Genomic DNA, 12872 nt, shown 5'->3' with positions numbered 1-12872 from the left:
TTAATAAATGATTGTAGTCGGTCGTTAACTTTATACTTCGTTCTGCAGTATCATTTATTACTTGCAAATTAGTTATTATTTGTAATTCTGCTATCTATGATGTTTCATTTACCCAGACCGACGGATCTTTTTTTTTAGAAAAATCGCAGATATACCACATTTATCGAATAATATTGTGTTTTGTCCAAAATTAATGTAATTTTAATCCAATTACGGCACGGTTTCTCTTTGTCCACCGTTCTGAAATTATACGGATATCACTTTCTCACCAAGTGTCATAATTTTAGAAGCTACGAGAAAAAAAAAGATTAAAAGTCAAGAAGTACGAACCACCTTAACGTATACTATATACGCTACTATGTTAGACTACTTTACTTACACTATGTCAACAATGGAATTAGAATGCGAATTTACGTACGAATGAAATAAAATTAGATAATGTCAAGTGACTGTTCCATGTTTATTATTAAGCAGTATTTAATTACCATTTGATATAACATAAATGGCAGCAATCTGTTTGGAGAAACTTTCAAATCGGAAGAGTAAACTGCATTTGGAACATTGGCAAACACTTTTCATTACTTCAGACCGGCCAAACATTTTTCTTGGAGATCCCCTCACACTTTTTATCCTTCTCCATTTACATTATTTCGTCGAGTAACTTTCTCGTGGGAAAACGTACCCTCGTTCCCTGTGTTCATACTCCCCTAATCTTTGTAAAAGTATCGACTCTTTCTCCACGCTTCGATCGCATAGATATTTCTAGAAATTAATCGTTGCATTTCATTTTATGGGACATGTTTATTTTCGTTTATATTATATCCATAGGAAAAATTTTTACGGTGAAACAAGGAAATTACACATTCTGTCAAACTAAATTTTAAGTTTTTTAAATATTTCTAAATTTATTGTATCATTTTATATATTGTACATTTTTATCAGTATCTCCGATTTATGAAATATTTCAAATTTCTTGAAATCAAATAATTGAAAATAAATACGTAATAAATGTATGCGAAAAAATAAAGAAGCTTTGAAATAAATTTTACAAATACAATTTTTTGTTTTAATATTTATGTTGCATTTACAAGTGACTCTGCGAATTGATAGTGTGGATATCGTGTGCGTGTGGATAACACTCAATGGTGTTTCCACTCTCATCTTTCATTGCAGTAACTCGTATGACTTCGTTTTTCAGTCTTTTGGCTCTTGAAGTTTGTGTTAAGTTTTTAGCCAGTTCGTTAGGATGTATGTTTGTTATTGTGTGTTGTTAGAAATTTTTAAATCTGTTCTTTTACGTATTTTATTCCTAGATCTTTTGGGAGAATTTGTCCGCTGACATACCATAAGGTGGCTATTATTGTACTTTAAGGCTTTGTTTTTAAAATCTCTGTATAAGATCCAGATTATTTTTTCTTAACACAATCCAATTAGATACCATACATTCATATTGGGATAATCGTAACTTTATATAGGAGCCATTTGTTTTGTAACGAGAGAGGAGGAGATTTGTATCCTAAAATCCAACACAGTGTTTTCATTTTCGTCTTTTTTTTTTATTTATTGTATTTTTTATTTATTTATTAAAATTACAATCGATTCTCGCATTGAGAATTTTCAGTAATTTTTTCTGGCGTGATGCAATGACACTTATTGATATTTACAATCGATTCTCGCATTGAGAATTTTCAGTAATTTTTTCTGGCGTGATGCAGTGACATGGCTAAATATTTATAATAAGTTAATACTTATTATAGATAAGTATAATTTTTAAATAAATGTTGTAAATAAGTAAATATTACTTAATTTAAATAACTAATTAAATCTAGCGTTTAGGTCTAGCGGGTAGTGTCTCTTCAGCCTACGGATCTGGTCCGATGTATCAAGTAATCCAGTTATTAGGGGGTTTCGATGTTTGTTGACTTTTTTGCTATATCTGTCGCTATATTTTGCTATTTCCTCTTTGACTGTTGGTATCTTGTGGTCGCGATGTATTAGTTCGTTGGTGACATACCAGGGTGCATTTATAATGGATCTTAGCGTTTTCGATTAAAAGCGTTGAAGTATTTCAATGTTAGAATTACTTGCTATTCCCCATAGTTGGATTCCGTAGGTCTAGACAGGTTTTATTACGATCTTATAGAGGGTAATTTTATTCTGTATGCTTAAGTTTGTAGCGTCGGCCAGTGAGCCAATAGAATTTTTTGAGTTTGTCCTTGAGTTGCTTCGTTTTGTCTGTGATGTGATTTTTCTTTTATATTCAACACTTTTATATTCAACAATATGTCAATGGTACTTGCATTTGGTATTGTAATTATTTTGTCGATTCACAATTAGTTTAAATTCCTGTTCTCTTTCTACGTCTTGTCATTTTACGCGAAAGCCGAGGAACTAAAAGGAATTTGCCACATATGAATTGTGATTGTATAATGTCTGTGTTACAGTTTTAATTCTGCTATATTGTTTTAATTATTTTCGATCCAATTTCTATTTTTTTTTTTTTTTTTTTGTCAACACTAAAAGGTATCTGGAGTTTGAACAAAATATGACTGTAGGATTTTTCGTTTCAATTTTGCATTAAACATCTTAAAATATCAGAAATCTATTTTATTTGCTAAAACGAGAACAAGATTAATATATAAAAATGCGAAAATCATAGCAAGTTTAAATGTTTCTAATTACGTCCAGTTATTTGAAAACGATTTATGGATATTAATACTCTTTACTCTTAAATTAATATCTTTTTTGAACACCATCATCTGAATGTCTTTTTCAATATCACTTTACATTTACGGAAATAAATATTTGCAATGTACGTACATGCTATAAATTTACTTTTTATCTTATTGTTTGTAGAGCTCAACTTCTCTGTAACTTATGAATTACAAACAAATTACAATCGTCTTGCAGAGCCATAACAATTGCAAGGATCATGTAATAAGTTCTTTCCTGTTTAACCCATTTATTGCAAACTTTTTGAACCGATATTTAGTTTTATATGTGTGTGATTTCGATTAAATATTTCGGATTTCATTAAAAGTCTGGAAATTTTGTAGAAATAAATATGATTTATGTTAAATATAGTTATAAAATGTTAAGATATAGAAGTAAATCTGAAACAAAGAACGTACGTAATGAGAATGCAATCAGCAACAAACGTATTAATGCGGGAAGTTTTGTCCAAGGCGAGTTCGTGTCGTTATTTGGAAAAGCATGCCAGTACCAGTGCGCAGTGAAAGTTTGTTGCGGTGGCGCGGCGTCGATGAATGTTTCTGTGTTAGTGCAGTATCGATGTGGGCTAAGGGTGCTCCACTCGTTACATGTCTTCCTGTTTATAACGACGTATGCGGAGACCGATGAAAATGCTTTTGACCCAACGGGCTAGCATAATTGATACCGTGAAAGACAAGAATATCGAAGGACAATTCGGTAGAAAGGTAAAGAGAAATCGACGTTGGAAATCGACGGACTCGCTCGCTCAATCATTCGACGACTCCTTTAAATCGTTTCTGAATACGAAACGGTTTTTCATCGATAAGATATCATTCTTCTCTAGGAAATTCTTGCATCTTACAGAATCTTAAATCCGGATCGGCTGTCGACGCTGCTATTCGAAGATATCGGAAAATACGCCTGTTCGGCTTAACTAGAAGATAGAAAAACTTCCGATTTGCCCGAAAATCCGGGACTACCGTATCAGGCGGTCAGGAGAGGATTCACAGTGTCTCTTTAACGATCGGAGTCCTTCTGATTCCCTCGGGATCCTCTGTGGAGGTGGGATATTCTCGTCGAGCAAGGTGACGCGGAATTGCGCGCCCATTTCACAGGATAACAACATTGACGGAGGTTTCCACTAAATAACTCTCTTTGTTGATTTGTGTTGCGTAATCGTGTCCTTTCGTCAAAAATAAATCGATTAGTTGGCAGAATCGAAAGGATATATAAGAAATTATAAAGTAAAATTCATCATATGTTTAGCGATCATTAATTGTTACGCTACCAAATATCAGTTTATCAAATCTTTTATCGTTATAATATTAATTTATTGAATAACGTCTGACAGTTTTAATAGCTGTTGTAAATATCGATAGTAATAACAGGTTTGCTACATAATATATCTTTGGATCTTTCGGAAAACAATGAAGTCGTTATATTAATAATTAATTTCCACGGAATCTACATGCTTTCCCCAATCGTTGTTTTATACGTTTTACTGCGTTTAGTATTTTCTGAAGAAGCAATGGGTGTGCAGCTAAACGTTCTTCTTTCAAATACTTTAGATGTGTAAATTTTTGTTTCTAGTGGTTAAAAATAATGTGAATTAATAATAGTGTATGTATCTATTTACTAGATAATTATCTGGCATTTTAAGGAATAATTTTAGAGTAATTAGCTTACAGTTGTCGAGACAACTTTTACAATAATTACTTGAATTTTAAAAAATAAGATGATGAATATACAAAGTGTAAACACTTTGTATATTACGACGATTAAGGTTATCAAAAATATCTCTTTATCTTTAGGACATCATATGGTGCAAATTATTTTTTTGCTACTAACAGGGAGGGAGATTTTAAGGTCAATTTCATCTTTTTGCATACAACCATATATTCTTTAATACATTAATAATTTTAATACGTTAATACATTAAATTTCACAAATTAAAGTTAAAATATCTATATAAACTAATAATAGTTTCCTGACTTGAATAGATTAATACTTTTTTTATAGAAAATGCCAAGATGCATGCGGAAATATATGGTTCGATTTAAGAAAGTGAAGTTGGCTTTTAAATCTCTCCCACTGCTGGATCTGCAGAAAAGTCACTTACGCTATATGATGTTCCCTTTAAGTCAAACAACTTTTGTTAAAACGTTTTTTTTTTTTATAGCTTTAATGCCCCGTCAGAAACTAAATATGTTCTTTATCTATTAATTGTATTCGTTTACCGTATTTTTCAAATCCTATTTAAGGTTTTATGACAAAGAAGTTGAGATGGATAAGTCGTGATAGGTGCGGAAGAAACACTTGAATGTATTTAACAATATATATTTATTAATATATACTCTATATGTACACTTTGCGTAGAACTCGCGATTACTATTATCGGTTCGCGATTACAAATTCGAATGATGATTGCTTAAGATGTCAAGAAATTCGAATAAATTATTACTGCTAACTACCAATTATCGACTCGGACTGACGTCTAACGACTGACTTTCCGTCACGATGATGCTGCAGAGGAAAACTATGATGGGGTGTGTCTAAGGACACGAGATCATCGGATTCGTCGAGAAAAACCTTCGTCCTTAAAGTGAGGGAAATTGACGTTGCTGTTAATTGGTCAATTTCCATGTTGGTGGTTGAATAAGGATGCCCTTGAGAGAAAGTTGCTAGCGGGAAACATCGTACGTGAGAAAAACAGATTTTCCGTATCTTCCCATAGTAGGCGATAGATTTAGGGACTGTTAAGGCAAAGACTATTTGTTCGTTAGAAGAAGCTTAGCTAAATAAATACTAAGATTTATAGCGGGTTCTTAGGCTAGCTGAAAATATACTGTGAGGATGTATCGACATCTGACAATCATCTTGTTCGCGGAATAGTATTTTGATCACTTGATCTTTCGTATTGAAATAAAAGTTTTTGCTTTTACAAACACTGCTATTGTGAATGAAATACGCGGGCGTATCAATTTTCGTTAAAACTTATCCTCAAATACCGGGTATAGTTTGAATAAAATTTGTGTATATTCTGATCTTTCACACGTAGCCATCACTACTTCGTCATCTTATCGTTGTCGATTTCCCCAGGTATTTGCCAGAACAGTCAAAGATTCGCACACTTTCGTAATTCAGGTACACGTTTCAAAGAGATAGAGTAGGTTCCCTAGAGAACGTCTTTGAGAAGAGGATAGGAATAGGCGGTGAACTTATCAGGAATCCAGAAGGACGAGCCGCAATATAACAATCGAAATCTCCTGTGCCTTGGTGTCATTTGTTTGTCAGTTGGCGAGTCTTAAAGTAAGAAACATGAAAAGAAGATCGTCAGCTGATGCTAGTAAGTTTTTAGCGTAAAATGTAATCGTTCATAACTCGAAAGATATGCCTGAATCATTTTTATACATGAACTTGCCTCACCGACTCTGCAAATATCCACGTATTTTCTGACATCCTGTGGATATGGTCATCGATTTCTTAAAAATTCATTATGTTTATTAGTAGTTTTAAGAAACAAAATTGTGACTAAGTTAAGGTTTCTATTACTGTTAAAGTAATGCTACAATATACAGGGTGGTTGGTAACTGGTGGTACAAGCGGAAAGGGGGTGATTCTATACGAAAAAAGAAATCGAAAATATAGAATAAAAATTTTTCGTTTGAGGCTTTGTTTTCGAGAAAATCGACTTTGAATTTTCGCTCGGTACGCGTGCACTTTATCGCGTCTCGTTATAACGGATCTCACTGTAGATCGTTGTCTCGATGGAAAAATTAAAAAAAAAATTTTTTTTTTAATTTTTATTCTATATTTTCGACTTCTTTTTTCGCGTAGAATCATCCCTTTTCCGCTTGTACCACCAGTTACCAACCACCCTGTATATAGAATAAGCAAATACTGTTTACTAATATCTTCCACAGGTTTCAACAACATATTCTGAACGTTTTGCTTACGACGAAATAACAAATGCGAATGGTTTGTTGAAATAAACGAAGCCTTCAAGGCTTATCAAGGCGCCACGGTGGTCACCTGTAACCACCAATAAGATAGACGATCCATTGGGGAAGGATGTTGTCTTACAACATCAATTTATTATTTGCTTTGAATAATAAAAATACTCCCCTGGCATCCTGAGCGAAACATCTGATTCGGCGTGGTAGTCAAAGTGTTAATGTATTAAAAAATGTATATAGCTCAATGTGTATGAACGGAAATAAATTGAATTTTGTTTATAGAAATCTTCTTGAGTTCGGGTAAAACTTTTTCACACTCAAAACCATCGATAAGATTTTTTAGAAGAATTACAGTTGTAGCGACACGTGAGTCATTGGACGATTCGAATCGGGAATGACTCATATTGTTGTGCCTTAGAACCTTATTGTTAACGCTGTTTCGATCTGATAGATTCAAGAAATAACGAACTCCAGATCAAAACATCATCACCGTTATTTGTAATTGCCAACCGGGATTACATTCGAACTTTTTGTAATAATAACTGTGGTTATAAATAGACGAACGTGCTCTCTAATATCAATATCCTCTTCGAGTATCATCGAGTATCTTTTTAGCGAATCATCACGATAGTTTTCATAGCGATCAGCATAGCGAATTATTACAACGAGTTCCACGATAGAATCGAGTGAGAGACGATTACGACCGACGATTTAAAATACATTGACCATTACATTTTACCACTCGTCTCTTTAATACACTAACACGTTTAATACCACCTCAGTTTTCTTTCCTTCTTTGAGAGTATATGTATGAAATTTTATATTATTATCTGTTAAAATTTTTTAATAATGTAAAAATCATTCGAATCTTTAGTGTAGACGCGGCAGACATTTTTTGCGATCACTTTAAAACAGTAAAGTTAAAAAAATTTAATTTACCGAACGTCCAGCTGGACAAATTGTAAAGTACAAATTAAATAATAATAATGGAAAAAGAAAAAACTTTAAAGCGGAAGTCTTGAACATTTTTTTTTTACTTATTTATTAAAATTACAATCAATTCTCGCGTTGAGAATTTTCAGTAATTTTTCTGGCGTGGCGCAGTGACATGGCTGATTATTTATAATAAGTTAATACTTATTATAGATAAGTATAATTTATATGTAAGTATTATAAATAAGTAAGTATTACTTAATTTAGATAACTAAATTATAAATAAGTAAGATTATAAATAAGTAAGTATTACTTAATTTAGATAACTAATTGAATCTGGCGTTTAGGTCTAGCGGGTAGTGCCTCTTCAGCCTGCGAATCTGGTCCGTCGTATCAAGTAGTCCAGTGATTAGGGGGTCTTGAACATGAAGTGAGAATATTTTAAATATTAGATTGTTGGTGTCTATGAAAACTTTGATAGGCAGAATTTTGTTATTTAGATCTCTCGTTGTCGGTGTGTCAGGGATTCACTTTAATCTTTACGAAAGCCTTCAAAATAGGTTTTGTATCGTTAGTAGAGGGGCGTTTCGGGTTTATCGGAGACGGATGATAGTTGTCTGTTGTCCTCTTGGAACTGGATTTAACTAGTTTCGATTCAACGTTGTTTCTTGCGACGTAGTGGTGCAAACGATATTTCAGTTGAAATTAAACGTAGTGCAAAAATGAAAATTTTCTTTTAATTTCGGGTTTGAGGTGAATGAATTATCGTGGTTCTGATTTTCGTCTATACTATAAGGACCATTTTTGATCGTGAGCATCTGTTTCTTGTAGGTTGGATTGATCTCTCGTAATAGAATCTTTTGAATGTTGAAATTTATTGATAGATTTCATTTGGCTATCCAGAGCGTCGAGTCTTTCTCTTTTAGATTGACATTCACCCATTCCGTAACGACTATGTAGTCAATGAGATCCTTGCGTTGAAAACTTTTAGAGGCTTCAGCTTGTCCATATTTCATTCCTATTCCTTTTGAATTAATTTTTCTTTTTGGTTTTATATTATTTCGTTTAGAGGTGCTCGGAAGCCGTTGACATATGGGTTTCGCCTGATTAGTTTGGCCAGGATCACAATTTTTTGGAGAACCAATTGCAGCAGTAATTACTGCATAATTTAAGATACATAGATGGAAGATTACCGTTATCGGAGTAATCTTGGCTATTTATCGGAGATAAATTTGTCTGCGCAACAAGCGCATTCTTATTTGAAGATAAATCTTCGCTTAAAGGAAAACGCTTTAACTTTCAGTTTTCACTTGTACTATCCATCTTCACAAGGAAAAAGAAATTAGGATCATAATATAAACATGACGACAAGAAGAGAGTTAAAAAGAAAGAATAACACTTGTACTAAGAACTAAATACAAAAATCAGCCCAACAAAGTAACGTAATCGAAAAATACTACGCAGCGATAACGTAAATATATCGGCACGTAAACACGTGTCAAACGAAACTGGACGTGGTTACTTTTCTAATATTCGATGATGTTCCGCCAATTTATTGATTTTTATTTGATTCATAATATTATAGTATAGTACAGTAATTTCGATATTCTCCGATATTAAATGTCAAACTCGATATGCCGATGACATTGGCACTATCCAATGTATTTGTTAGACTTTGTACATTACAATGGTTCTAACAAGAACTGTTTGTGTGTGTACAAAGGTGTGTACTAAATATTATTCCGAAAATGGGTAGTCGCATGTTCTTTTATCTTACGTTTATCATTGAAAAGGATGCGTCTTTCCATCCTTCTTAGGAATTAATGTCTTGATAATGGTCCGCGCAAAAATGCAAGAAAGTATTTAGTATTTTGAAAATGTTATTGTTTATTTGACCAGTCACGGAGAGACGCGAACGCGAGGAAGCGCGTCAACGGGAGTCGTAAATTCCCGTTACGAGTAGACAATCGACGCCACGAACAAATCGATCCCCCATTTCGGTTAGGATAATAGAGATTGTTTAATTAATAACACTTGATTAACAGTTCAACGATATATATTTCCAACAACTTTGTAGAGAAAAGATGTTACGCTGGTGCGTAAGGTATAAGTTAAGTAGTGAATGACCAAAGGATGGAAACCCGGTAAAGAGACGTTGACTATTTTAAGGTCGATGAACCAGTGAAGTCCGGTGACGATGCTGTTGCAAAGGAAAACTCATGCTCTTACATGCTTTTACCTGTTGGAGCAATAACCATAAGGAATCTTTTGACTCGAAGATGCCTTATGCCAATTGACAGCCTTAACGATAAATCGAAAGCCTCGTTTTATGGCAGTTCCTTAGGATTACTGCAGCCCGCTTAATTCCATGTGCACAGCTGGTAGCCGCCTTGAACGTAAAGAATCACCAGACGTAACAGTTATGATGTCGGTTGCAGAAACATGGAATAACGAAATATAGTTCCCATGTAAAAATATAACCGTGACCTTCATAGGGCTTTTTAAGGTCAGTACAAAGTAAAATCAATATCAGAGTGATACGGCGCTCCCAAAATCGTATAACATCTGTTTCAAACATTTTTTCGTGTCATCTATAATTTTCGAGACTCTATTAATTTCGTGTTTCTAGATGAAACGAACATATTGTATACTATATGCTGAGAATTTTATCGAAATCGGTTGATACGAAAACAAGCGATAGGTGCTGAAAGATGTAAGCGTCTTTAAATTTGTTACGGATATAAGCCAAAAGCTATAAGCGAAAAACTGCGATTTTTACCATTTTTAATCGTTTATAGCTCATAGCAACGTTAATAGATTTCGATAAAATTTCTATCTGGATGTATATCTAACATAAATCTACGAAATGTTCTTTTTAATTTTTCATCACATGATCAGATAAAAAAATTGTAGAAACTGATCCTTCACTATTTTCTTTACTATTACACCAATTGCAATTTTTCCAATATTACACGGCATCTAATAATCATGTATTTTCGACCACTCGTGGGGAGACGCAATCGCGAGAAACACGTCGACGAGAGTCGTAAATTCCCGTTACGATTATAATAATCGACGCCACGAATAGATCGATCCCCTGATTTCCGTTGAGATAATAGGGGTGGTTGAGGTGGTATAACGCTGCGATTCACAGGGTTATAAAATTTATATTTCCAACAACTTTGTAAAGAAGATAGTTACACTGAGGCGTATATATAGGTTAAATAAGTAATTGATTTAAGGATAGAAACCCGGTAGTGACATGTTGACTATTCTAACGATCAATAATAAATGAAGTTCGTTCTTATGTGATTACGGAGGAAATCTCGGAGTGGGTGTGTCTTTTGAACTAGGGACATGGATTCGTTGTTCACACTTTTCGTTAGGACAGTGAGGGTAACGATTTGTGTGCATGGAAAAAACCGGCTTTTCTGTTAGGCGCCCATCCGCTTTCTCCGTAATTTATAAGAACGTGCAATGAACCTAAGGTCTGTTCTACATACCAGTTAGAAAATACTTACAGAATTAAAGGTTCGTGCAAACTAATAAGATTCGGTTTATGGTGGGGCCTTAGGTTTATTGAATGTCTGTCGAATGGGGCTTGGGCCTTGACGGTCAGACACTGAAGGACGTCGCACGGATCATTTCACACGACGTAACAAACATAAATAAACTGTAAATGCTTATATACATTCAGATCTTTATGAATAGAACTAAAGAAATGGAATCTATATGGAGATTTGTTCTTTACGCTCTAAATATTATAATAGATGTACATATATTTAAATTTTCTATAAATGAACAAACATTCGCAATCTAGAATCTAAACGATAGAAATAACTTTGATCACTTTCCGAGTATGCGAGACCAGATATTCTCCCACTGTAATGCGTTAAAGGAACCAGAAGAATGTTATATGGATAATGGAGGGTTAGAAAAGGAGACTGTAGATATAAGTAACACTCGAGTGAAATCATAAACCAGTTTATACAGAGGTATGCATTGAATTCAGATTCATGAAGTTACATCCGTATATTTGGTACACCCTATACAGGAAATATAATTTAACGTTGTTTTAATATTATACATTATATAGCTTCACAAATATTTTATTTACGTTTCTTGTTTCTTATGTTTCTTTATACTTTAAATTTCCTAACTATTTCAAACAATTTCTTCGGCTGTTTTTACTTTCTTTATCATCATTGTGCATTTTATTGTTTTTTGTCTAGTGCCAATTCCCTTTTTATTACTCAATTTTATCATCCAATTCTACCTCGTCGTATTTTTATTTGATCCTTGATGTGTTTTTATATCTTTGTATATACATGTTTAAAACATTCAAAGCTTGCTCTTAGATATTGTCAATTATATAAAAAGCTTATATTCTATTGTATTATGGAACAATGGTAAGTATTCTATCATTGAGTCTTTTTGAATTTTCTGAATATTTTCTATACCTAATTCCTTTCTTCTATCTTTCATACAAATTTCCGTAGAATTTCTGTAATATAATTTTTATATTATTCATACTATTGAGCTGAATTCGAAGAAATTTATTTTTTGCAGATTGACTCATTGGCAGACGTTCCAACTTAAGCAAGCAGAACAAAATTACGCTCTATAAGACCATAATAAAACCTGTCTGGACATACGGAATCCAACTACGGGGAACAGCAAGTAATTCCAACATTAAAATACTTCAACGCTTCCAATCGAAAACGCTAAGATCCATTATAAATGCCCCCTGGTATGTCACCAACGAACTAATACTTCGCGACCTTAAGATAACCACAGTCAAAGAGGAAATAATGTAGTAATAGATAGTAAATGTAGTAATAGATATATCATAAGAGTTAGTAACCGTCGAAACCCCCTAGTTACTCAATTACTTAAAACGTCGGATCAGATCCGCAGGCTAAGAAAACACTATCCTTTAGAACTAAGCACTGGATTCAGCTAGAAATAAACTTATTATAAATAATTAGTCATGTCATTGCGCCACGTCAGAGAAACTTACTCAAAATTCTCAATGCGAGAATCGATTGTAAAGTACTTGTCAATAAAAAAAAAATGTTTCTCAACTCAAAATTCTATTACAAACTAAGACCATACGAGAAATATATGAAATGTCCATTTTTATTGAATTCCTTTTATGTCGCTTGATGGCTAATAGGAAGTAGTATGTATATTTTAATATGAAATATAAATTTTTGGAGAACAAATGATACATTTGCAATGTTTTGTAAGAAAGCTATATTAATTATTATT

At 33.3% G+C, this 12872-nt stretch overlaps 1 long non-coding RNA gene across 1 annotated transcript; it reads left to right on the top strand.

The window, feature by feature from the left end:
- Nucleotides 1-311: 311 nt before the first annotated feature.
- On the top strand, nucleotides 312-12653 carry LOC117151201. Its single transcript, XR_004460957.1, has 3 exons — nucleotides 312-322; nucleotides 8162-8166; nucleotides 12171-12653. It is a non-coding gene; the product is annotated as an uncharacterized LOC117151201 (long non-coding RNA).
- Nucleotides 12654-12872: the final 219 nt, after the last annotated feature.

The sequence above is a fragment of the Bombus impatiens genome, unplaced genomic scaffold (assembly GCF_000188095.3).
Source record: "Bombus impatiens unplaced genomic scaffold, BIMP_2.2 scf_0110, whole genome shotgun sequence".
Classification (NCBI taxonomy): Eukaryota; Metazoa; Arthropoda; class Insecta; order Hymenoptera; family Apidae; genus Bombus; species Bombus impatiens.
The sequence above is the reverse complement of the archived record's forward strand: the minus strand, read 5'-3'. Positions and strand labels throughout refer to the sequence as shown.